This window comes from Argiope bruennichi, chromosome 6, assembly GCF_947563725.1.
Source record: "Argiope bruennichi chromosome 6, qqArgBrue1.1, whole genome shotgun sequence".
Classification (NCBI taxonomy): domain Eukaryota; kingdom Metazoa; phylum Arthropoda; class Arachnida; order Araneae; family Araneidae; genus Argiope; species Argiope bruennichi.
Genome location: NC_079156.1, coordinates 76,264,817 through 76,290,316, shown reverse-complemented (window position 1 = coordinate 76,290,316; position 25,500 = coordinate 76,264,817). Strand labels below are relative to the sequence as shown.

Below are 25,500 nucleotides of genomic sequence, written 5' to 3'. Positions count from 1 at the left end.
AAATATTCATTACTCCAAGACAAATATGCAGCACTTTTTACAAGAATTCAATAATTCTCTAAACGCATATGTTGAATACTCAACAGTAAATAAATATCCAATACTCTGATATATAGTAACAAATAAATATTCAATACATAATTATTAGCGTTAATTGTACAATTATAACTATTTTCAAACTGCTTCCAGTGTCATAGTAATACATGAGAATTATACTTGCCGAAACTGTTAGGCTAACATTAGTTTTCAACTTTCTTACAATATTATTTTAAACCACAACAGACGACAGTGGCACCCTGAACTGTCAGAGAGCCTCGAACCGATTGTCAAGGGGGAGGGTGGAAATGGAAGAGGGGTGTTCGGGAGAAGAGGGTTTGGTTCTAAAAATAAGTTTTGTGTAAGACGACAGGAAAAGACAAGATCAAGATTATTTGAACGGGAAAGTAAGTTAAAATTGGTGTCGTTGTTTGCCAGGGATTTGATGAAACAGTTTAGTACTTTATTGTATCACATTCGAGATTGTTTAAACAAAATGATTTTATTGAAATGAATACTAGAAATGTATCACGAGAAACAATAATTACTTTTCAAAATTATATTTTGATAATTAATATATTTATGTAATAATTACTACATAGTATTGTAGCATAGTAATTTAATTTTTTATATATTGTTTTATCTAATGTAACGAAGGCTATATTTAATGAATGATATACATTATTTTTTTAGTACTTCAAAAATATTAATTGCGTAAAACAATAAGAAGCAAATCACTAAATATCTAATGAAAAATTGAACAGCTATGTACATTATGGATTTATATAAACGTTACTTCATTTCATTTATTATAAGTTTAAAAAGTATTTGTGTTTTTTATTTTTATAAACGAAAAATATGCTTTATGGATTAATTATCCAAAAAAAGCATAATGCAATTTTAGCAACTCAGTAATGCCTCATTTTTAACGAAATCATGATAGAAAAAAATGGAATTTTCATGTCAGAACAAAGGCTTTTTTTTTTTTTTTTGCATGTCAGAAAATGATTTTTTTTACTTGTAAGAAATCGATGATTTCTTTAGAAAATAATTTATTGAGAGATTCCAATGTTGATAATTTCATTTAAAGATTAGAAGAGATGACATTTTGTAGAAGATTAGCAATTTTTTAAAATAATTTGTAATTAAATAAAATAGATTATCAACAAGATGCGTGACAACAGATTATCAGAAAAAAATAAAAGCTCTTATTGCACTACTTTGAAATGGATCCAATACATGCCCACAAGAAAAATAATTATAGAATTTATTCTGTATATTAAAAAATGAAAAAAATGTAACATCATAACATTTGAAGAGATAAAGTTCAATTAGATAAAATGCGCAATTCTGGATCGCGAGGGTTAATTCTATGTTAAATGAGAAAAAAAAAGATATATTTGTTCATATTAAGAACTTAGCAAAAAAGGGCTATCATAATCAATATAATTGTAAATTTAGTAGGAAAATTGTCACATGTTTGTAATGATGAGCATCAAAATAAATGTAAATTTAGTAGGAAAATTGTCTCATGTTTGTAATGATGAGCATCAAAATAAATGTAAATTTAGTAGGAAAATTGTCTCATGTTTGTAATGATGAGCATCAAAATAAATGTAAATTTAGTAGGAAAATTGTCACATGTTTGTAATGATGAGCATCAAAATAAATGTAAATTTAGTAGGAAAATTGTCTCATGTTTGTAATGATGAGCATCAAAATAAATGTAAATTTAGTAGGAAAATTGTCTCATGTTTGTAATGATGAGCATCAAAATAAATGTAAACATATTCCCTGTCTGACTTTTTTTAACATTTTATATTATTTTGATAAAAGCAAGTAAAAGCAATAAAGTATACCACAATAGATAATGTTTCCAGTGATGCAACAACAACAAAAAAAATTGCTCCCAGTACATATTTACCTCTCTATTTTTTACTTTCTCGTACAAGAAGGATAAAGAAAATATTGTAATCGTCAACAAAATACGAATTCGAGATTTTTTGACAATCGAAACATTTTTGACTACTCCGAGTTCGAAAAACACAGTTATAAAATGTTTGCCTGTGACAAAGATATCTCGAAAACACTTTCAACTAGACGGATGAAAGTTGGTATGAGGTCTTTACACCAAATTCGTATATTTCTATTGAATTTTCACCAAAATCAATTAAGAGGGAATTTATCCATCGGACTTCCCGAATATATATTAATACGATAACTATAAAATGAAGAGAATTTGATAGATAAATTTCGATATACAGATTTAACATACATAATGTAGACAGACACCAGACAAAATCTGAGCTAAATACAACGAGGGATTGACCGTCTGTCGGTCTGTACTTTCAAAAATATGTAAATGTAATAACTCAAAAACACAAGGATTTAAAAATATATAATCTTTCATGGTATTTTATAACCACAAGTGTAGTATTGTATCAATTTTTTTTCAGATGGTTGAAAAAAATGCGTTTGAAATACGAATTCGATTTTTGAATAGTATTAACCGTACATCAGGAATTAATCACCAAAAATTCGCTGTGTATCGCATGATAAATTTAGTAAAGAAGCTCAATTCAAAATATCAAAGGTTAATATTTCATAAATGTTATACATCATTGCCACGTAATGCGCTCATTGGGATAATACTTTTATTAAAGAGTATACGAGAAAGTTATATGGAGATCACTCCCGTTGGTTGGAAATAAAATACAGACAATTTTCAGGAGATTAATCATATAAAAAAACCGAAATACGCATATCATTTAACAACTACGCATTATCTTATGTTATACTATGACAAATCTTTTTCCATCAGCTCAAAAATGTGCAGTGGATTCTGATGCTAAAATCAGCAGCTCATTTGTTATGCCTCATAGGACAATGAATTTCTACTAATAATAAAGATGAATGTATGTGTATATCTGTAAGTCCATGTTTCTGTGATTATGTGTTGGCGCTCAACAGGCCGGACCGCTTGATCTATATTGACATATATCAGCAGCAATCATATCTGGCACCTTCGAGAGTTAGTATGTGCACTAAGCAAGTTTTTGAAATTTTAATCAGAATTTTAATTAATTTAAAATTAAACTGTATTTTGATGGGTTTTTTTTGTTTTATAATTTTAGAAAATATATTTAAACAAAAATAATTTTTACATCGTTTCAGAATTTAAAAAAAATTATACTTTAATGATATCCATTTAACAGCTGTGCAAATTTTTCCTTAGTTTTCGGCAGTTTATAAAAGTAATTTTTGGTCTAATTTTCCAATACGTTACAACGTAGATCTGAAATTCAAACCATTTTCATTGTTTCATCAAATATTTAATCGCAAGGTTTTTTTAACATGGTTGAAATTAAGGAAGAATTCTGTTTAATATCTGTGCAATTTTCAAGACAAATAAAAAAAGTGAAAATATAACATTGAGAAAGTTAGAAGAGCGTTGTACTGGATAACTGTTTTTAATATTGCTATATTGTCATGGAACTGGTCCCTATTAGGCAAGTTCAGTACACATTGTATAAAATACATGTGAAACTACTACACTGATATGATTTAAATGTCTGGCAATTTGACGGAATCATGGCTATATTATGTCTAAGCGATTTAACTGCAATTAAATATAACCAGTATTCTTAATGAATCAATTAATCGTCAAATACGGCTGGTTATCACTAAAAAATGTGTCGAACAGTTAAAATAAAAAATAAAAATGAAGACAATTTACAAATTTTAAGCCTTTTTCAGTAATTTTTCAACTAACCAAATATAACAGATCTTTTTCAAAAGAAAAAAAAAGAAAGAAAAACTTGGTGATTGATTAGGATTTTACGAAGAAAATAAGATTAGAACACAGAAGAAACGTAAGAAGATTGAAATAATATGAATCTATTTTCTTCATAACAGATGTATTTAATCAGTTATGAAGCGATAACAAATCAGATTATAAGGAATTTAATCGGATTTTTGAGAATAAATGAATTGCCTATATTGAATAAAGAAAATATTATTCAGCAAGAAATTTTTTTTTTTGTATGCGTACCAAACGACACATAGAAAAGAAAAAAATATTTCAAAGATGGAAAAAAAAAAAACTAAATTAATTACGGCTAAAAGCGAGCCCACGCAGTTGGATCAGAATTTTTTCAATGCTCAACTTATTGAGGAAGTATTTAAGTAAGTCGTTGACATTTGGGTAATTAACATTAAAGGTCCGTTCTCAGTTCTTTTCTTTTTTTCGTTTCAGTTCAGAGAAAAGTATGCAGTAGGCGAAAGAGAAATATTCAATGCACTGTCACATTCTTGCAATGTCATTTACAAACCAACGGGAGTGGTCTCCTCAAAGCTTTCTCGTATACTCTCGAATAAAAGTAGTAGTCAACATTTCTGCAAAAATTTTGGACTATGGATAAAGCAGAGAATGCTTTGCAGGGTTGCCATATAATAGTGACGAAATATTAACCTTTGGCGTGAATTTAATTTTTTTTTCTACTGAATCTATTTTGTGATCCTTGAAAAGGTTTAGGTGGTACACAAATTGTGGCCCATTAATTAATTTTTAAATTGTTATAGATAGGCATGTACTTCAAATTATAAAAATTATTTAAAAATCGTATAGAATTATTTTGTGCTGTGTGAGCCAGTAAATTTATGGATAAAACAAATTACGGAATCTAAATTTTTATACAATCCCTTGTTCTTCTAAATCGTATTTCGAAAAACATTCTTGATATTCAAAGATTTTCTTCTAAAAAAAAGTTCCATTCTTTTATAACCGAAACTGATCAAATCATGAAATTTTAAATGTTTAAACTTTTAGACGGTTTTGAAAACTGTTTCCTTGCATAATTGCGCTAATCAATATGTAATGTCCTTTGATTTGTCAAAAAAAATGAATTCTTAATTAGAATTAAACCTTTTACCTCGGAAAAGAAATTCTATGCATAATTATTCACTTAATACAAGGGCTTATTTATTGCTTAAAAATAAATATATGTTTTAAGTTGAATTTCCCAGAAAACTTAATCTACGTCTTTGTATCATTCTGTGGGTATTTTTAACAATGGAAAAATAAATAAATAAATCGTCAAAAGTATGCACTGTCTTGAATGATAACTGAGAAGCACCATTCGAATGCAAAGGGTTAATCATTATATGAGACTTTTTTAAAATTTTATAATGCGAAAAATATTTTTCTAAGAATGATTAATACAATAAATATGAAATTGAATCATTTTTCAGCAACACAATATAATGATTGAAACAAAACTTTTTATAGTCATTTAAAGCATATTTCCATTCGAAGGGCTATGTCTATCTCTAAAGCTGTAAAAAATAGCTTTTAGGTCACATTTAGAGTGGACATCTTGTATATTTTTCAATTGGTTTTTATGGTAAGCACAATTCTAAAAACAATGGGAGTGATCTTCCCAAAACCTTCTCGCATATTTTCTAATAAAAGTATTAGGTACTTTTCCGTTAGCCGGGCGCAAATGTCGCCAATTGTGAACCAAAAGTGAATTTGGCAATCTATTTGGCGATTTTTCGCTTGCGCCAGGCTAACGGAAAAGTACCAAGTATTATACGAGATAATGCCTTGCATGGCTTTGACATACAATAGTTAAGAAATATTAACAATTAGCATTTTTACTGACATGTGATCCTTGGCGATTTATCCCTGACCTGCTATTAATAGCATCCGAAAATCGAATTTATGTTTTAGAAGTGTTTTCTCTGTGGATTGAAACTAAAACTTAATGCAGAACAGTCACAAAATCACATATTAATTCATCGCGTTTTTGAGTTAACAAGTTTACATCGTCTGAAAGTACAAAACCCGTAATAGTATTAGTCTCAAAATTTAATATATGTCTAAACTATAGATGTTAAACTTGTGTGTCAAATTTTATCCATCTAGTTCCTTTTGTTTTGTAATTATCGTGTTAACTTATATTCGAACAGACAAACAGACTTACTAAATACGTTCTGAAATATGCTGTTGACTTGAAGCTCTTGGATGGAACAGGAAAATGAGTACAGTTTAGTATTTAATCATGTTATTGCGACTATGTATAAAATAGAACCCAAGAAAGAATATGTTGGGATCTTAACTTAAAAATATCAAATGCACTGTGTAAATAATCTAAGATATTAAGTGAAAAAATGTTATTTTTGATAAACAATTCATAAATTACATTTGTTTTAGATTTTATTTTTATAGCAAATATCCCAAATAAGATTGCAGTACACAATAATCTGTAGGATAACAAATACAGAATATTCAAAGAAAACATCTTTAAGAAATCTAATTTTTTTTGCCATGACAGCATCCATATTTTGGAAAAAAAATCAAGTTGTATACCAAAAACCACATCAAGATCGAAAAGTGAATCTGAACGAAATAAAACAAGATTCTTAATTTGACAAAAGAAATCAAAAGTCGAGATTTCCCCGTGTAACTAATAACGCCATATTTCTCAATATTTCAGAAGTAACATAGTCCATGCATCACTTATACAAATCAAGATTATTTTACAATAAATAAGTAAAAATAAAAGCAATTGCATAAGTTAAACAATTTCAAATCGTCTGCAAATAAAAATATTTGAAGAAGTGCAATTAAAGTCATAAATAAAAGAAAAAAACTGGTGCGTTGCGGGACTCCAGAAATTTATGAGAAGCACGTTTATTAAAATAAACATATAATGTTCGATTAGTTAAATAAGAATGAAACTTATATATACAATTCAAATCATTTACTTTAAAAGAATTCAAAAATAAATCGACTCAAAGATAAGAGGAAAATCAGTATATGAGAAACATCAAGTTGACTATAATTTTCGAATGAAAAACATTGTGATACAAAATAAATTAGCAGAATGACCCAGCAGAAAAACTTTTTATACATTATAAATTCAAATATTTTAGGCAAAAGAGCATAAAATTGCAATAATAATCGATACGATATTGTTAAATCAATAATTTTTACAATCACTGATATCACCATTTTAATGATGTTGAAATGAATAGTTTTGGCCTTCTTTTAAACATCAGAAAATGCATCTGATTCTAAAAAAGTGTCTAAAAATATTAGAAAAGGATAAACATTTCTACACATCCTTTAATAATATAAGCATATTATCTACACCAATAGCTTAATAAAAGGTTTCAGTACCTCGATTCCCCAAAACACATCTTCACTATAGACAAGTTTAACCAAAACTACACATACGAAGCAACCGTCATTGATTCCATCATTTCTTTCATAATATTAGCATATACATAGAATTGAAATAATTTTGAAAAGCATGAAAGATATCTTTATCTTTTTTTTTTTTTTTGTAACACATATTACTGCAGAATATTTTATTCGGAAAAGGTCTATTCTTTAAAAGTGTGACTAAAACTTTTCGGATTCGGATAATAAATTATACAATGCAATCCGCAATGGATTTTAAAACCTTTGATAATATTCGAATATTCCTTTTTATTGTCTTTTAAGAGCTATTTTATAACTTTGTTTCATTTGAGTACTAAATGGAAAATTTTGTATTTATAGTTTCTGTAGGTAAAGTCCAGCTAAAACGACTATAAATGTTAAAAACAGTATTTATGTAATATATTTTATGTATATTACAAAAACAAATGATTGATAAAATATGAATGATAATGATTTAACAAATGATTGATAATGATTTTGATAAAACATGTGGTTACATGTTTATCAAACATGTAACATGTACATGTAAACATGTTTTTTTTAAAAAATCAGCTGTTTTAAAATCATGTTTCTAAATATTAACATTATGCTTATTAACATGAATAAGCACAAAATAAATAAAAACCTCAAGTGCAGGATATTGATTCTGGTCGTCAAAGAAAAATTACACTGATTGATTGAAATATCATTAAAGCCAATATTAGATAAAATCAAATTTTAATATCTTTTATTTCAATAAAAAATATTAAAATGGTTTGAATTTTAACGATTCATAAAATGAAATAATTCTTTTATACTTGGGCTTAAACGAGTATGGTCAAAATTATCTTTAATAGATAATCAGCAATAAAAAATATTTTCTGGAATGTAAAGCCTCTCAAAATAATTTAAAACTTATTTCCCAAGCTAAACCAGGTGACTAATGCATGATATACCAAAACAATTTTTGATATTTCAGAATGATCAAAATTCAAAGACATTCCAGATTTGATCCAGGAAAATCAATTTGATGAATATAAAACGCTTTTAACCACTTAACTGTTTTATTTTCTTTACTATCTAATAAGATGACACCTATTTTGGGAATATTTTATTTTGATTCAAATGGAAATGTATTGAATACTTATCTATGTATTCGAAATAAGTTTAATATTGAATTATAATCGTTATTAATTGTTTATTTTTTTGCTTACAACAATCAAAATTCGTTAAATCGATGCATATATGGCATACGGGCAAAACAGTTAAGGGGTTAATAGTAATAATTACACAGCCCTTTAGTTCACATGGACTTATTGTGAAATTACGGTTTTCCAAAAAATGACACATTATCAAATAAGAAGAATCAACGCATTAACAAAGCCTTATTTCAATTAAGTAAATAAACTCGTAATTTTCGGAAACCATGGAATTGTAAAAAAAAATCAGTTATTTTAATTTTTAACCTATAGGCATTCTGATAAAACAAAGTAATTTAATAATCCCTATTTTCTTTAAATGAATTCAGGTTGTTAAGGTATCTAATTTCCCTTTTAAAAATAATTTCATGAGGAATTAGATCATTTCTAAGTTTGCCAAAAGATTTAGAACCAAGACAAACTCCAGGCCATAAAGGTGCATCCAATAACTGGATGATCAGTGATGAATCAAAATCATTTTCGTAAACTTAAACTGGAACAAATGCATTAATCTGAAATTTCGTTTTAAATCTCGGAAATATATTTAACATAGGATATTTAAATCTAGGACATTTAAAATAGAGCTATAAATTTAAAAAGTTCAAAAATGTAGCTTACTTCGTTTACCAGATTCTGGAGTTGTAGCCTTGATTAAAAAAATTATATATACTTTTCTTTTCTGTACTCGCTACTTTTAAACTCGAATTCTTTTTTCAACATTGATAACAACTTTAAAATTCTTTTTTTTTACCATTTACTACAGGATTATTAGTTCTAAATTTACCTTTTGCCGGTTCTCTGTGCTACAGGAGCTTAAATATACACATCGGATTTAAATTCAGTTTTGAAATGTTCTTGATAAAATGGTTTATACGCCGATTATGTTGATCAAACTTTTCGGCGTCGATTTTTGGACAAATCTGTCTTGAAATATCATCAACTTCATTACAAATATATTTTCGGTTCATAGCAAATTCTTGTCTCAAATCGATTAATAAACCCATCATTGTTCGAAGAGAATCGGCTTCGCAATTGTAGACAGGAACAATTAGTTTTGTATTTCTTTTACATAGCAGACTTCTTTTCAATAATTTTACAAAAACCTCAAACATGCTGCAAAATGTTTCAGTATAAAGAAATCTTGTTCTCTCTTCCCGCTCAAAATCTCGCATGTCTTCGGTGCCATGTTGCCAATAACGCTAGCGGTCGTAATAAAGTATTGAAATAAATGCATGATATAGTTTAAAGTACCGTAGGACGAAATGGATTTTTAAAATATTAAATTCAAGTAAATTCCATTTAAAATTTGCAGGAACTCAAAGATTAAATATAATATTTAATCACAAAATCCTTATCTTAAACAAATTTAATAAATAAAATATAGATACATAGATGAATCAAGTTTAAAACATTGTCAAATTTCGATATTTCGGACCTGAGCTTCGAATCTGTTCAATTATTTTAGATATGCCATATTTTTAAATTAGGGTTTAAAAGATTCTTTGCTCGATAATTCTTTTAATATAAATTTGTTACATTGAATTCTGAGAGGTCTAACATCTGCATTTCAAAATATCGAGGTGGATTCTTTTGATATCTTATACCTTTAAATGAGAAATTTTTGTATATATATTTATTTCGGAAACGGCTCTAAAGATTTGGATTAAATTTTATATTTAAATAAGATTTTGCTTTTCATCTTATATGTGTGTTTCCTTAAAAAATGTCATTTTATCCACACAATAATTTTATAACTAACGATTAGAATAAGTTTATTTAACTTTCACGTTGTAGTGCAAACAGTGCTGTATAGTAGTCAGAACAACATACTTAATGCGTATGTTCCGGGTCCGCGGTTCGAGTCGCGTTTTTTTCTTTATTTTTTACTTATTTATTTATATTTAATATTTTTGTTTTTTAAGTTTATCTGTATAGGTGTCTTTCCTGAATAAACACGATTTTACACACACACAAAAATATTTTTATAACTAACTATTAGAGCCTGACTATCTGCTCTCAGGCTGACAATATCATACAGCGCCATTTAGGACCCGATTTCACCATGGTAAAACTGAGTGTAAGTTCAAAAACATAAGTAATGACATACAAACTGCGAAATGAATACTGTAATATAGCATATTGTTTCGAATAACATGTTAAACTAAGTGCATTCATGATTTTTTTTATTTATTTATTTAAGTTACCAGTTCATATGTTCATTGGAAAATATTCATATGTAATCAGTATGTGATTCGTATCTAAATATATTCTCCAAAAAACACAATTTTACAAAAAAAAGAAAAAAAAAATACTGCTGAAATCAGCTTGGTCTCCCTGGTACTTATAATAATTTCTCTTTCTTTATGAGAAAGTGAAAAGAACGTAATCTCCCAGAAAACATTTAGTTCTTAAGATATTCTTTATTTAAAAACATATATTTCATAGCAATTTTAGAAAATATTTAGCCTTAGAAAAGGTTTTCAACCTCGATAAATTATTTTAATCCAGAACTTTTACTGTTCATGACTTCAATGCGAATTCTTTCAGATCCTTGGAACTTTTTTTTAAACATAATATTGCATTGCACTTTCTGTTTCCAAATGAATAAACACAATAAAACAATAAACCAAACATTTAATTTTATAAAAGAGTAACAAGCTGGTTACCAAATTCTCAATGCGAAACCGTTTACAAATTTTTAGCACGCCTTCATTTACATGTGCTTTAGTGCTAACTGTTATGAGTGAGCACTGGATATGAATCTTCATGCTTCGCCAAACATTTCGAATTCGGGTCACATTTTAAGTTGTGACACATCGCACGGGTGACAACGGAATCCTAAACATGTTTCAAGTCCACTTGTTTTAGCGTGCTTTCAGGATGTGTTTGTCACATTTTGCGGTGTGTTTTCTTTTCCACAGCTGATAAGATGTTCTGTAACGTGACAGGCATTTTTGAAAGAAATATTTGTATTTTTTTAAGAAGATAATTTATAATTTGTCTTATCACAGCTTAAAGGGAGTGAAATGTAACTAATCTTTTGGTGATAAGATTATTTAAGTTAAAAATTCAAATAGAAATGGATATTGAAATAACTATTAATAAATGAATCTTTGTTCAAAACAATTACCAAATAATTGTTGTTCATCCTTTAAAATTTTGTAAAAATGTATAAGTAAAGCAAATTCGTTTCTTTTCGTTTATACACGAATATATTCAACGCATAAAATTAATTTGGTTGTTTATAATGGCACTTGCCATGGACAAGTTCGTTGACGAAGTCAGAGATTTTAAGCCAAGGGAATGTCTCTTGTTTTAGTAGCGCCTACTAGGGCCAAGAGTACGTCTTAACTACTCACGCATCACATTCGCTTGCACAACCCCTTTTTACAGGGGGGCACTTTCACATATATAACAGATGATGAACAACCATGCCCGAACCGGGACTCGAACCCAGAACGCCCAGGTCACGGGGAAGACGCGCTACCCCTATGCCATGACGCCGGCTAAAATTAGCTTTATATATAGCAAATATATTTCCTTGTTATAGAGATATTTTATATAGTAATGAATAAATAAAATTTTGCTTTATTTCTATTGATTATTTTAAATTCTTCATATATGAAAATAATAAGTGAGAAAACCGTAAAATTCAATTTCAAAATTTTGATGAATTCCCACACTATAGACCACACCGAGACGAAAAAAATCATTAAAGGAATTTTAGTGGTCAATCTGTGGGCACAAAAACTCAAGAAACTAGATGAATGAAATTTAGCATACGATGAATACTCCAAAACTGTAGATTCAAATCTCTAATTTTGGATTAAATATGTTTATTTGTAGGGTTTTTTTGTTTGAATATATATATCCTAGAAAAACATTACAAGCATCACGATGTCGAATATATTGACAATCAAAGTTTCCTTTCTATATTTGTATAGGAGACTATTAAAATATTCTATGATTCTATGAAAAAAAGTGTTATTCTCTGAATCTGAAAGATCCTCCATGCAAAGAAGCAGAGCGAAAAATCATTAGATGACATGCAAAAAGAAATTTGATTGATATTCCATTAGACGCAATCACTAGGTTAAATTTAACATAATGGCAAAAGCCTCGTTGCTGAGTTTATGAAATATTTGCCGTTTGATTCAGTTTGGTGATACTTATTGGTGCAAAATACATATTTAGTCCTACTGTGCCCCACATATGGTTAAAATAGAAAATATGGATAAGATGTCAATTCATTAGTATTTTGGTTAAAAAATAAAATTTAAAACAGTACAAGAATGAAAAAAAAGCACGGTAAATGTCGACAAACAATTCCCATTTTTGGTAATAAGGATATTTTTTCAGAATCATTGAATTTTTTTTTTCTGTACAGTCTTAGTTGATATTTTTTAGATGTAATATTTAGGAAATTATCACCTGAAATACCTTATACTGTATCATAATGGGCAGTTATTAAATTTCCGTGATTAAAACTTTGCACTCCAAAAAGTAATTTGATGCATAATTATTACTTAATACAAAGTTTGTTTAATGCTCCAAATATATATATATATATATATATATATATATATATATATATATATATATATATATATAATTGTTTTAAGTTGAATTTCTCCGAAAAATTTATCTATGTCTTTTTACCATTCTGTAGACATTTTTAGCAATCAAAATTGATAAATAAATAAATAAAATGCCAAAATGATGCGCCGTCTTGGAATGGCGAATGAGAGTCACCAATCGAGTGGAAAGGGTTAAAAAAGAGATAAACACATGTATTTATTAAATCGAAATAATATCGCTGTGTAGATTATTTATTCTTATTAATATTTAAGAGAATGATAGATACTTTCGCTTTCCATATTTTTGTGAATCAAAAATTCTTGTAAACCATTTCACTTGAGGTCAGTACCCAAACAACAGACGTTTTCCATAAACTCTTTTTTGCACTTTCCAATTTGCGAGAAATTTATGTAACAGGAACATAAGTTTGCTCAACTTTTGGCAATATTTCTTTTATTATACTTCAAATTTCTTTTTTTCGTCTGGTCTCACAGCACATTTCTCACCGATTCTGACGGAATTTCACATCTAAATGACTTCGAAATTATATCCGCAAGTAGAGTAAGCATATCATGCAATGACGCATTCTGCATCTAATCATCGAGTGAACCATGAGACGGCGATAGCGGCCGTCTCATCCAGCATCGTATAATTCAATGAGGCACTGGACAAGATAAACGATCACGTGCAAAGCGGGGGGATGCGTTCCAAATATGTCAGACAGTGGTCACGTTAGGTGAACCATCGTTATCGTTAACACATGAATCAGTAAGCGAAACAAGAATTTAATAAAAGAAAGTTTGCTTTGGCGTCTGGTTGTTTTTGAAAATTTCAATTGCATATGAGAAAATAAAAAAGACAACGGAATAAAGAAAAAACCCAAGATAAATGAAAACAAAAGTATTCTGCAGACTGGTTGGAAAAGGAATTCGGAAAAATACAATAACACATGGAAAAAATAGCTAGATCTCATTTCTTTATTAGTACGAATGTAAATTAACATGATAATTACAAAATGAAAGGAGCTAGGTGTTTTAGTTTACTTTAGTTATATTAACGTCTCGTTTTAAAGCAACACTAGGGCTATTTTGGGACTGACCACGTAATTTTGAACCGCGGTCAGATGACGAGGACGACACCTGAGCTTCCCTCCCCCCCTCTCCACACTACACAAGGGGGAGGACGTTTGGCATGACGGATTTAACGTGCAACAGACCCCCTTACACGTTGGTTCTTCGGTGGAATCGAGTCTCCAACCTGAAACCCTACAGCTCACAAGCCAAGACCTTACCACCAAGCCACCGCTGAGGAGCTAGGTGATATAATTCAATACATAGATTTAACGTCTACAGAGAATAAATACACTTGTCAAATTTTGGCCGAAAACCAACAACGGGTTGACTGTCTGTCGGGGTATACTTTCAGAAACATTTCAGAAACATAAATTCGATAATTCTAAAACGCAATAACTTAAATACGTGAAATTTGGTATGAAAATTTGTGTCAAGTGCAGTTCTGTGTCAAAATTTTGTTTCAATCAGTTGAGAAAAACGCATCAAAAGCACAAATTCGATTTTCAGATACTGTTAACGGCATGTAGGGGATTAATCGCCAAATAACTCGCCAAGGATGACACGATAGATTCAGTAAAAATGCTAAATTCCCTCCAAAAGTTAATATTTTGTAACTATTGTACGTCAGTGTAAGGAATTCTCTGACATGACAAGTTTTTAGAGAATATGCGTGAAAGACCACTCCCGCTGATTTCGTTGTTTCTCACAATAAACAACGATAGAAAATTTTTAAACTCAAGTTAAAAAAAAAACTATTACTTATACTTTGCTGGCTAAGAATATTTTCGCAATTTGTACTATTTCACAATTTTTTAATAAGTTTCTAGGTGCATCCATACACTTTTTCAATGAAATGAAAAGCATCGAATGCAATATTGAGTAATTTAGCAATTAAAGTTAATAGACATCTCTTTCCAGTTTATTTTGACTCTGACTTATGAATTAACTCGATTTTCACAGAAAGAAATAGATAGTGATTATTTGGATTTCCAAATAACCATGTTTAAAATGAGTTAATTGCGTCTGCAGTGCGCGATTGTTTCTACAGAATCCTAACTTCACTGAAAACTAATTTTATGAGTCGTTGCTCAATTTTTAAAATACTTATTAAATGCTGCTTTTAAAGAGAGAAATGTTCGATCGCGCTTTTTGAAATGAAATATTTCCTATGATATATAAAGTACCAAAATTTCCCTAACTACAGTCCCGTGCTACCTAGATATAGGGGATTCGTGCAAAACTGGGCAACTAAAACTAAGATTTATGTATTATTAATCGCAGAGGGATTTAATAATAATCTAAACAAGTAATATAAAAAAAATTAAGCCAATTCCTATTTTCGCAAGAATTGAACTTGCATTCTTCACCTTCACGTGAAAAATACCGAAATCCTTGCATTTTACCGATTGAGCTACTGCCTGTTGATTTCAATTTTCATTACAAACTGCTAAAACTCTATTTAAAGTATTAAAAATTAATTAAATTTAATAATTAATAAATTAATATTTGAAAAAACTGTATTAACATCAAGTGCCATCCACTACAAGTTTAAAAAAATGTATTTCAACTTGAGTTGAAGTATTTTATTAACGATTGAAAATTTGAACAAGTTATATAAATATGTATAGGGAGAGTGTGAACTAATAGTATGAATTGAAGAATTATAAATGAAACCAAGATATTAACTCTAAAATAGGATTGTTATACTACATAAGATGTCCCGAAATGAAATTTACAAATTTTAAGTGCAGCTGAATCATATAAAAACAAAACATTTTTACAAGAAAGATTAACAAACACAAAGGATGAAGGGGGAACACTTTGTAATGCGAATAAGATAAAATATACTATAATAAATAATTTAAATAAAATTTAATAATAAACGCAACAGTGCACTGGCCTGTTATTACCCAATATTATAAGTGAATACATAACCTGACAGATATAGTGGTAAATAGAACGCAGTATCAAACTCAAATTTTTGAAATATTTAAAGTAAATATCCAAAAGACTTGTCATTCAAATCTATACATCCCTAGCATATTGTTGTATTGCAATATATTCGAATTCTAATAAATCTAGTATATTTTGCCTATAGAATAATTTTCTTTTACATTACTGTCAAAGATTTCGTCGTCCCGATCGCCATTTCCGATTGCTATTCCATTTTTACTGCAAAAATACCATGTTTCTGCATGCCCAATAGGTCTTTAAAGATTGAAAATTACCTATTGAGACACCATGTATGATGATGATGCCGTGTCCGCGCTACCACGAAAAGGGGGTGCAGTAGCTTCTGAGGGTAAAGACCCCTGAGCACCCGAGGGCAGAAGTCTGTCTTCGAGCTCATATGAAGATGAAACTCACGCATTCGCTTGCACAACCCCGTTTTACAGGGGGGAGGGGGGGGGGTACATTCACATACCTCACAGATAGAACACAGATGAAGAACAACCATGCCCGAACCGGGATTCGAACCCGGAACGTCCAGATCACGCGGAAGATGCGCTACCCCTATGCCAGGACGCCAGCATCATGTATGACTAACAGTGGCAATAAGAATGTTTTTTAGAAATTAAATATATATAGAATAAATTTCAAAAATATGTATAATTATTCGCACGTTGGATTACGGAATGCCCAATGTTCGTAGTTACAGAGCCAACAAATACTAATTCGCTAATCGGGTACTATTAACCGCATATCACGGATTAATAGACACAAATTGTATGACGGATTTAGTAAAAATACTAAACGTAAGCCAAAAATCTATATATCTTAACTATTGTACGAAATAAAGATTTCGTACAATAGTTAACTCACGGTCTTATCCATGATCCACAATTTTATGCGGTGGGGAAGGGATGGCATCTTTATTGGAGAGGTATGTGGGAAAGTATCGGGGAGACTTCTCTTCCTAATTTTTCAAGATAACAGTCTTTTCTTTTTTTTTGTTGGAAGTTTAAACTAATGCTCAAACTATCTGGTTTAATAATGATATCTAGTTTCCCAAGGGTCTGATTTCCCAACTATCCGGTTTAACCCTTTGAGTATATTTGACGTATCAGAATGTTCCGTATTTGTTTGAATTTATGTTTCTATTTTTTTTTTTTTTTTTTTTTTGTAATTCTAATTAGCTTATCTCGGTATCATGTAGCAGTATATATTCTGAATAATAAGAAATAAATGAATTCTTACGTTAAAGCTACTGCTTTCATATGTTCAAAAAATTAAATGCTCGTCAAATATAAAAGTCGTTTCAAATAAATGTGTAATCAAAGGGGAAATAATGTTATCTGGTTTTTGACGGGAGTTTAAATTAATAATGTTATCTAGTTTCCCAAGATAATAGTCTTTTTTTTTTTTTTTTGAAGTTTAAACGAATGCTCAAACAGCGGATTAGCCATATTAATAGCACTATATTATCCTCAGATACCATAGAATTTATTTTCAAATATCATGAAATTATTTTGATTCACAATTTTATGTTAATAAAAACTCACCATGAATCCAAAAATTTATACAAAATCTTTGAAGGAAAGGTTTTATAGCAGATTTCCTTGAATGATCGAAAATTCACATTTGCAAGTTCAATCAAACTGCAAGTAGTAATTTTAACGTTGTTCGAATAAAACAACGAACTTTAAGGTTAAATAAGCACTTTTTTTTCAAAGAAGTGATTTTTAGGAACAGTATTTTTCCATTAGGAACCTGTTTCCTCACCTCATGTATTCTTCCATTTTAAACATCTGACCCCGAAGTATATGCAAACTTGATTTATAATGTGAAAACTCGAGTCCTCTGTGAACTGTTCACCTAAATAAGTGAGGCTTTAGGAAAAAGGACACACACTTTTAGTCAGAAAAAGCTTTTACGCTACTGAGAAAAAAAATATTTAAAATCCTCGATTTGATTCTTTTTAATTTTGTTTTTAAAGTAAAAATGTAAAGGATTTATAAATAAAATGTAAAGGATTTATAAATAAGTAATTTATCATCGATTTTAGGCATTTAACATTTACTATAAATAAGCAATTTTTCTCCTAAAAAATGCTTTCAAGTATTCTTTCTGCCAAAAATGCTATTCTAAATGAAAAAGGCATCCGCTACTGAGTATAACTGATTTTTAACAGCCTTTAATATCTGTAAGTTTAATGTGTTATTTTGAATTTACAAGAAGATAATTGAGATATAAAGATCGTAATTTTAAACTGATCTCAAATTTTGAGAACACCAGCTGAATCAACCCTCATTTTCCAGCCTGGCCTTCATGCCATCGTGTTTTGAAACTTTTAAAATATATCAAGCCTGCAAAATGGCGGATTTCTGCTGGGATGGAGTTTCGAACACAAGACTCTCCGGTCTGGAGAAGGAGTCTTAAAGAAAGCAATTGTGAGTGAATCGTATAAAATCGGTGATTCTACGACAAAATTTTTAAAAGAACAAATTCAAAAAAGAAAAAAAAAAAAAATACTGGTGATTCATACTTTTCTATTTTTTTATTTCTCAAATAGGATATTATAAAAATAATGTTAGTTGTTAATGCAAAAACTTCTCACATTTCAAATAAGAATTTATCTTTTATTAATAGTCCAAGATATATATTATTTACAACAAATAAGCAAGATTCTACACCAAACATTTTAAAAGAACAAATTGAAAAAAGAAAAAAGTCCCGGTGATTCATACTTTTCTATTTTTTGATTTCTCAAATAGGATATTATAAAAATAATGTTAGTTGTTAATGCAAAAACTTCTCACATTTCAAATAAGAATTTATCTTTTATTAATAGTCCAAGATATATATTATTTACAACAAATAAGCAAGATTCTACACCAAATATTTTAAAAGACCAAACATTTTAAAAGAACAAATTGAAAAAAGAAAAAAGTCCCGGTGATTCATACTTTTCTATTTTTTGATTTCTCAAATAGGATATTATAAAAATAATGTTAGTTGTTAATGCAAAAACTTCTCACATTTCAAATAAGAATTTATCTTTTATTAATAGTCCAAGATATATATTATTTACAACAAATAAGCAAGATTCTACAAACATTTTAAAAGAACAAATTGAAAAAAGAAAAAAGTCCCGGTGATTCATACTTTTCTATTTTTTGATTTCTCAAATAGGATATTATAAAAATAATGTTAGTTGTTAATGCAAAAATTTCTCACATTTCAAATAAGAATTTATCTTTTATTAATAGTCCAAGATATATATTATTTACAACAAATAAGCAAGATTCTACACCAAACATTTTAAAAGAACAAATTGAAAAAAGAAAAAAGTCCCGGTGATTCATACTTTTCTATTTTTTGATTTCTCAAATAGGATATTATAAAAATAATGTTAGTTTTTAATGCACAAATTTCTCAAATTTCAAATAAGAATTTCTCTGTTATTAATAGTCCAAGATATATAATATTTACAACAAATAATCAGTTTTCGTTTCCAGTAAAATTGCACGTCCGCACACGCACGCATTATTTTCTTTCATTAAAAGTAAAGAATTATAAATGAACAGCGAGAGTAGTTTCTCAGAACCTTTTAGCACACTCTGTAATACATATATATACTTGCATATTGTTAATCGCATGCCACTGGCGATCAAAAGTTACGAAAGAGCCAATTAGCATGCTATCTTCTTCGATTTTTTTTTGGATGATTAATTGCTAGGATGCAGTTAATACACTAGTATCAGAAGACAGAATTCACATTTTGGATCCTTTTTCCCCTATAGATTGATGCTAAAATTTGATATAGATCTACAACTGTAGTGACAAGCTTACATAAAAAAAATTCATATATTTAAGTAATTACGTTTTTTTAGTTATCATGTTACTTTATTCAGTTGTGAAAGCAAAGATCGAGAACGTATAGATTATCAATCGTTTGATGCATTTACTTCCAAATATGGCACACATTTTCACTTTAGGTATAAATCAGTAACCAAATTTTATTCAGTTTCTCTCCTAGTTTCCCTAGTTCTCTCCTAGTTTTGGAATGATCGTGTTAATTTGTATCTTAACAACCGGAAATTCAGACTTCCTTTTAATGGATTTTGTTCAAAATTTAATAAAAAGTACAAATTTCCTATAAAAACCATATATTAAACTTCACTTGTTTAGTTTAAATGGTTTTAGAGTAAGTATCGTTTTCACAGATATAGAGCGAAAAATGTTCTTTTGGTGAGGCTTGAAAGATGGTGATTAATCGAAATATCGATTGCAATAAAAGATAAAAAGCAACCTGGAAGAAAAGCAAAATTGAGTACAAATCACAGAAAGGAAGTAGCGTTGATACTAAAAGATTGATGTCAAATAATAAATTCAGAAAATTCCCATTTTACGCGTTTCATTTTCATGTAAAAATCATTCAAAACTTCAATAAAATATGAGTATTCAGTGTAGAAGTAATTAAATTGCCTGTTATGCAGATAGTTTATCAGCTGTTAAAACATCCGCTAAACAAAATTCCGCAATGAATTCTGACGAGGCCAGATTTTATGACTGCCTCTGTTAATCATATATATTCAGAATGTTCTGTATATTTTTAACGTCACTCCCTCCTCGCTAAAACACTCAGATTTGGGGAGAAGTATCTAATCCCTTTTCATCCGGCGCCAAAAGCAAAAAAAGACGCCAACCCCGACCGAAGAATATAAAGAAATGAATGTAATTTTCCGCCGGATACTCATCGACAATGAGTGCTAATTAGCGAAGTGGGAGATATGAAAAGGATTTAACAACTCAAGCTTATTATCTCAGCAATTCTATTGCGCCGCTGTGTTTTTAATCTTCTCTTTTTTGTGAATGAACTCTTTTATGCCAACACACAAGAGAGTGATTTAGAGGTTGCGTCTATTTTCTCGGTTATGTGGTGGATGGTTTCTTTTTCTATTAGCGACCCGTAGCTACTGTGGAAAGAAAAATGGCGTAGGGTGGTGTAGAACATAAGGAGAGAATTTTTAAGTTATGCGAATGGTTCTGGGAAAATAATCTCATCTTCCTTCTTTTAAGAAGCCACATTCTTGTTTTTTTTAGTGGAGAAAATTATATTAGAATTTTATAATTTGTATTTTAATTTATAATTTAGAGAATGGGACACATGAAATCATTAACAAAAGTGACGTTTTATGAAAAGAATGTGTCTGTTTTTCTTTGATTTTCTCATACAAAAAGAAAATAAAGAAACTGTTTTGTAATAGTCGGAAAACTCCGACCAGAGACGGGTTTAAGCATATTGCAATTTCAGTCCACATGATAAGTCCCCTTTTTAAATAGTTAGGCAATTTATTAACGCATTTCAATAATTTTTTAATCTAATAAATGTTAATGATTTATTTTAATTCAGTTTTTTTTACTTTATTAATTTTATAAGAATACATATTTCAAATTATTCTTATTGTATATGGTACTTAAAAAAACGACTTAAGATTAAAAGTCTTGATAAAATAAATATAACTATTAGTTAATGATTTTCTTGTTTACAAATTAGAGCTTTTATTATTATCATGGGTTGTAAATATATAATTTAGATGAGAAAAATTCATATGAATATAATATTAATAATTATTCCTCAAGATTTTTGATGTGGAATATACATAACAAGTTAAATGAATAATTCATATTCCAATGTATTACAAAAATAATCAATTATAATTTAATAGTTTATAATTCATTGTTAATAGTTTATAATTCAGCACTAATAGTTTAAAATTCATCGAATTCGTACTTTTCACAAGCACAATTATTTGGTAACTAATTTGGCAACATTTTTGAAATCGGCTCATCAACATACCAAAAATCCTAAGCAGCTGTTAGTTTGCCAGATTGTAAATTCGTCACTGATTCCGATCTCGATATTTTGATGACTTTCCAAGTTCTAGATTTTCATATATCCTTCCTCCCAAAATGCAATACATACAATATCTAAAAATGAAATCTAGTAGAAATGAAATTTGGTATGTGATTGTTATATCTACACTGCACATCTGTGAAATTTTTCGAGCTGAAATTAGTCTGGTTGTCTGCTCGAGATCAAGATAACTCAAAAATGCAATGAATTAGATGTATGAAATTAGTAATACCAGAATTGAATTATCACCAAAATTGAAGACCTGTATTAAATTTTGGGATAATTCTGTCAACCGATTAACAGTCAGTTAGTTTGTCTTTTCGTTGCATTTATTTTATCATCAGAATTGAAGGTTTGTATCAAATTTTGAGATAATTCTGTCAACTGGTTGACAGTCTGCTAGTTTATTATCTATTAGTTATCTATTGGTGGTTGGTAGTTGAGGGTTTTTGGCTCAAAAGCCAGATTTGGCCATACTGCGCCAAGCATATGGTATTATATAAAACTTGAAGTTGAAATGCAATTTAATTTTAAAGTTTCAGCAATTGAATAAAAACATGGATATAAAAGTTTTAAAACCTAATTAGCACAAAAGTAAAAAAACAGAATCCCAGCAAATAAAATTGCACAATCAAACACGAAGAAATGTTTAAAACAAGAGTTAATTTTTCACTAGGATTAAAATGCCAAGACTAAAATTTTCAAAGCAGGCAAAGAAATTTATATTTCGAACATTACTAAATAATTTGTTAGAAAAAATGGAAAAAAACAAAGTAGGCACAGACAAGCAAAAAAAAAAAAAAAAATCTATTGGTGGCATGCAATTTTTACCACAAGATTTGGAAGTTTATTTTTCAAATAGATACACATTCTTCCCGTTTTTAGCACCTATTTCGACGGCCATATTGGAACATGCTTACAATGCTAGATAATATTTCAGCTCAAGAAAGAGATAAGTTTTTCATATGTCATATATTTTACCAATGAGATAAAGTCCAAAAAATAGTCTCTATTTCGGTTAAAAGAGGATTAGAGATTTATTTTCATTCATATTTTCAACATATGAATGAAAATATATCTCCAAGAGCGATTAAATTTTTAATGTTTTCCAACATATCACATCTTTTCCAAATTTTATTTCAGCCATGGTTTAAATTAAAAATAAATATTAGCACAAAGTTCCAACTTACACTGGAAATGAACGAAGACCTGGGATGACAGCCTTTGTAGCTAAAAATCCCTAAATCCCCCTCAAACAAACAAACAAATGAACGAAGACAATATTCGGCATATCAAATACAATGCAATGAAATAGCTTTATTTTTCGTATTCATTCACATCAATAATATATAATAATACTTGTTAATGGCAGCTATTATCTACAATATATATAAATCTAATTGTAATATACTTTTATTTTAGCATCATGTAAAAGTCTTAACTACGAATATGATAAATAATATAATTTAAATTGTTTTATTCTTTGATTATAAACACTACATTTGGATGCATTTTTTCCTAATTAGAAAATGCTTTTATGGTGAAATATATTCCAGCAATCAAAAAGTATCCAAAATGGCTCATTTAAAATAATTTATGGTAGATGTCATCTACAAATCTACAAATCTTAAAAATGAATTTGATCCAAATGAGATTAATTTTGTCGATTTTCCAAAATGACAAATGTAATTGAGTAAAGAATATGAGTTAATATTTTCTTGTGCAAAGTAATCTTTTGCAACAAAAATACTTGTAATATTTCGAAAAGTCTTACAGATATTTTATTAAAAACAAAAATGTTTAAGTGGACCAATAAGATGTGAAACTCTATCAATACAGAAGGGCTCTAAATGTCCATTCAATGAAACTATGGAGGGCACCCGAGACATCTAGATATCACTGGGAAATTTCTGTCCCCTTTGATTAAATATCTGTGGCGTGTGCTTTGTTCGTTAGATATGCTCACCTAAGAGTGAATGGAACAGGAAGGTTTTCTAAAAACTGTCAACATCCTAAAACATCAACAACAACTGTCCTTTCAACATCAGTCTCTGTCAAATAAGTGTTGTCTGTGCGATTTTGAGAGGTTAGGGAATTTATCTTACTTTTGAAAGAGAAACTCGTGCGTTTCAGTATTCTGAGTTAATGATCTAGAATGGTCTTAGAGCAGAAATGAGAGGGTTAAAGAGGTAGAGAATTTGTTATAAATAAATCACGATCTCGAAAACCATCCACTTTGTCTTATCATCAATCGATCAGATCAGAGATCTGGTATTTATTGATTGCCGTTTAACAATTAGAGGCATATTTGAACTATATACTTTTAAATGAACTCTGAAAAAGTATCATAAAAACGACTTTAAATGAACTCTGAAAAGGTATCATAAAAAGTATATTGTGATGATTTGAACAAACTTGCCAGAAGTGCATTGCAGTAGGAGTAGATTATTTTGAAGCAGATACAATAAATTGCTGCGTTTGGTTTCATGACAATTTTTTTTTTATCAAAGTAATATATTTTTGAATATTTTTTATGAGATACAAAATTTGAAAAATTTGAGAATCTAGGCTCCTAGTCAATGCAAGATCTTGATATAACAATTAAAAACAACTGTTATCATTAATATTAAATAATATTGATTTCATCAGGATAAACATGATGAAAGTAAAACAATATAAATGGAAAAAAAAAAACTATCCCTTTTTCTTTAGCCAAAAAGGACGAATATAGGCAGAGGCGTAGTCTTCCTCAAAATTACTTTAAGAAATTTTTGAACTTAACGCCATGTCTATAAGGCTTTTTGGAATATGCTATCTACGTTATCATTAACAATAATTAACCCACTTAGTTGGAAGGGTTGTTAAAAAGGAAGAAATTTCAGGAAGACTTTTTTAACTCTCGAAAGGAACAATATATTTTTTTCTTTTGTGTTAACGGTCTTAATGAGTTTTAAGCGCAATTTAACGATGTTTTTTCCTTCCTTTGCAGCTTCCTTGAAATTTTTTAATAGAAAAAGATAAGCCGAAGAGATATAAACAAAACAGTATTTCCTTTCTTAACATAGATTAGCGAATATAATCAGTTGAAAACGATGCCACCAGAATTTTTCATAATCCAAGCATTAATTCGCCTCACATTTTCATAAAAAAATAATGAATTTTCTTTAAAATCTGTTCCTTACAGGTGTATTAATAGCATCAATATTCTATTATATTAATATATAATATTAATATTTTATTATATTAACATACATAATATAATACTTTATTACTGAATATATTTAGATGCAATATTAGTTATATACAGGGGGTGGCCGCTCAAGTCATGGTCTAATAGTTAATTTCTGAATTATTATAGGTAGGCATATGCTTCAAATTATAAAATTATTTTATTTTATGCAGCTTGAGCTAGTAAATATATGGATAAAAAAGTACGGAATCTCCATTTTTATACAGTCTCTTGATCTTATTAGTCATATTTCGTAACACATTCTTGATATCCGTTATGCACAAAATCTTGAAAATCATTATGCATTGAATGCAATG

The 25,500-nt window shown here is 29.0% G+C and overlaps 1 protein-coding gene across 3 annotated transcripts in view; it reads right to left on the bottom strand.

Annotated features, from left to right (window-relative positions):
* The window catches only part of LOC129972810 (CD151 antigen-like), a 77,986-nt gene that overhangs the window by 46,305 nt on the left and 6,181 nt on the right, over positions 1-25,500 (bottom strand). The window lies entirely within an intron of this gene.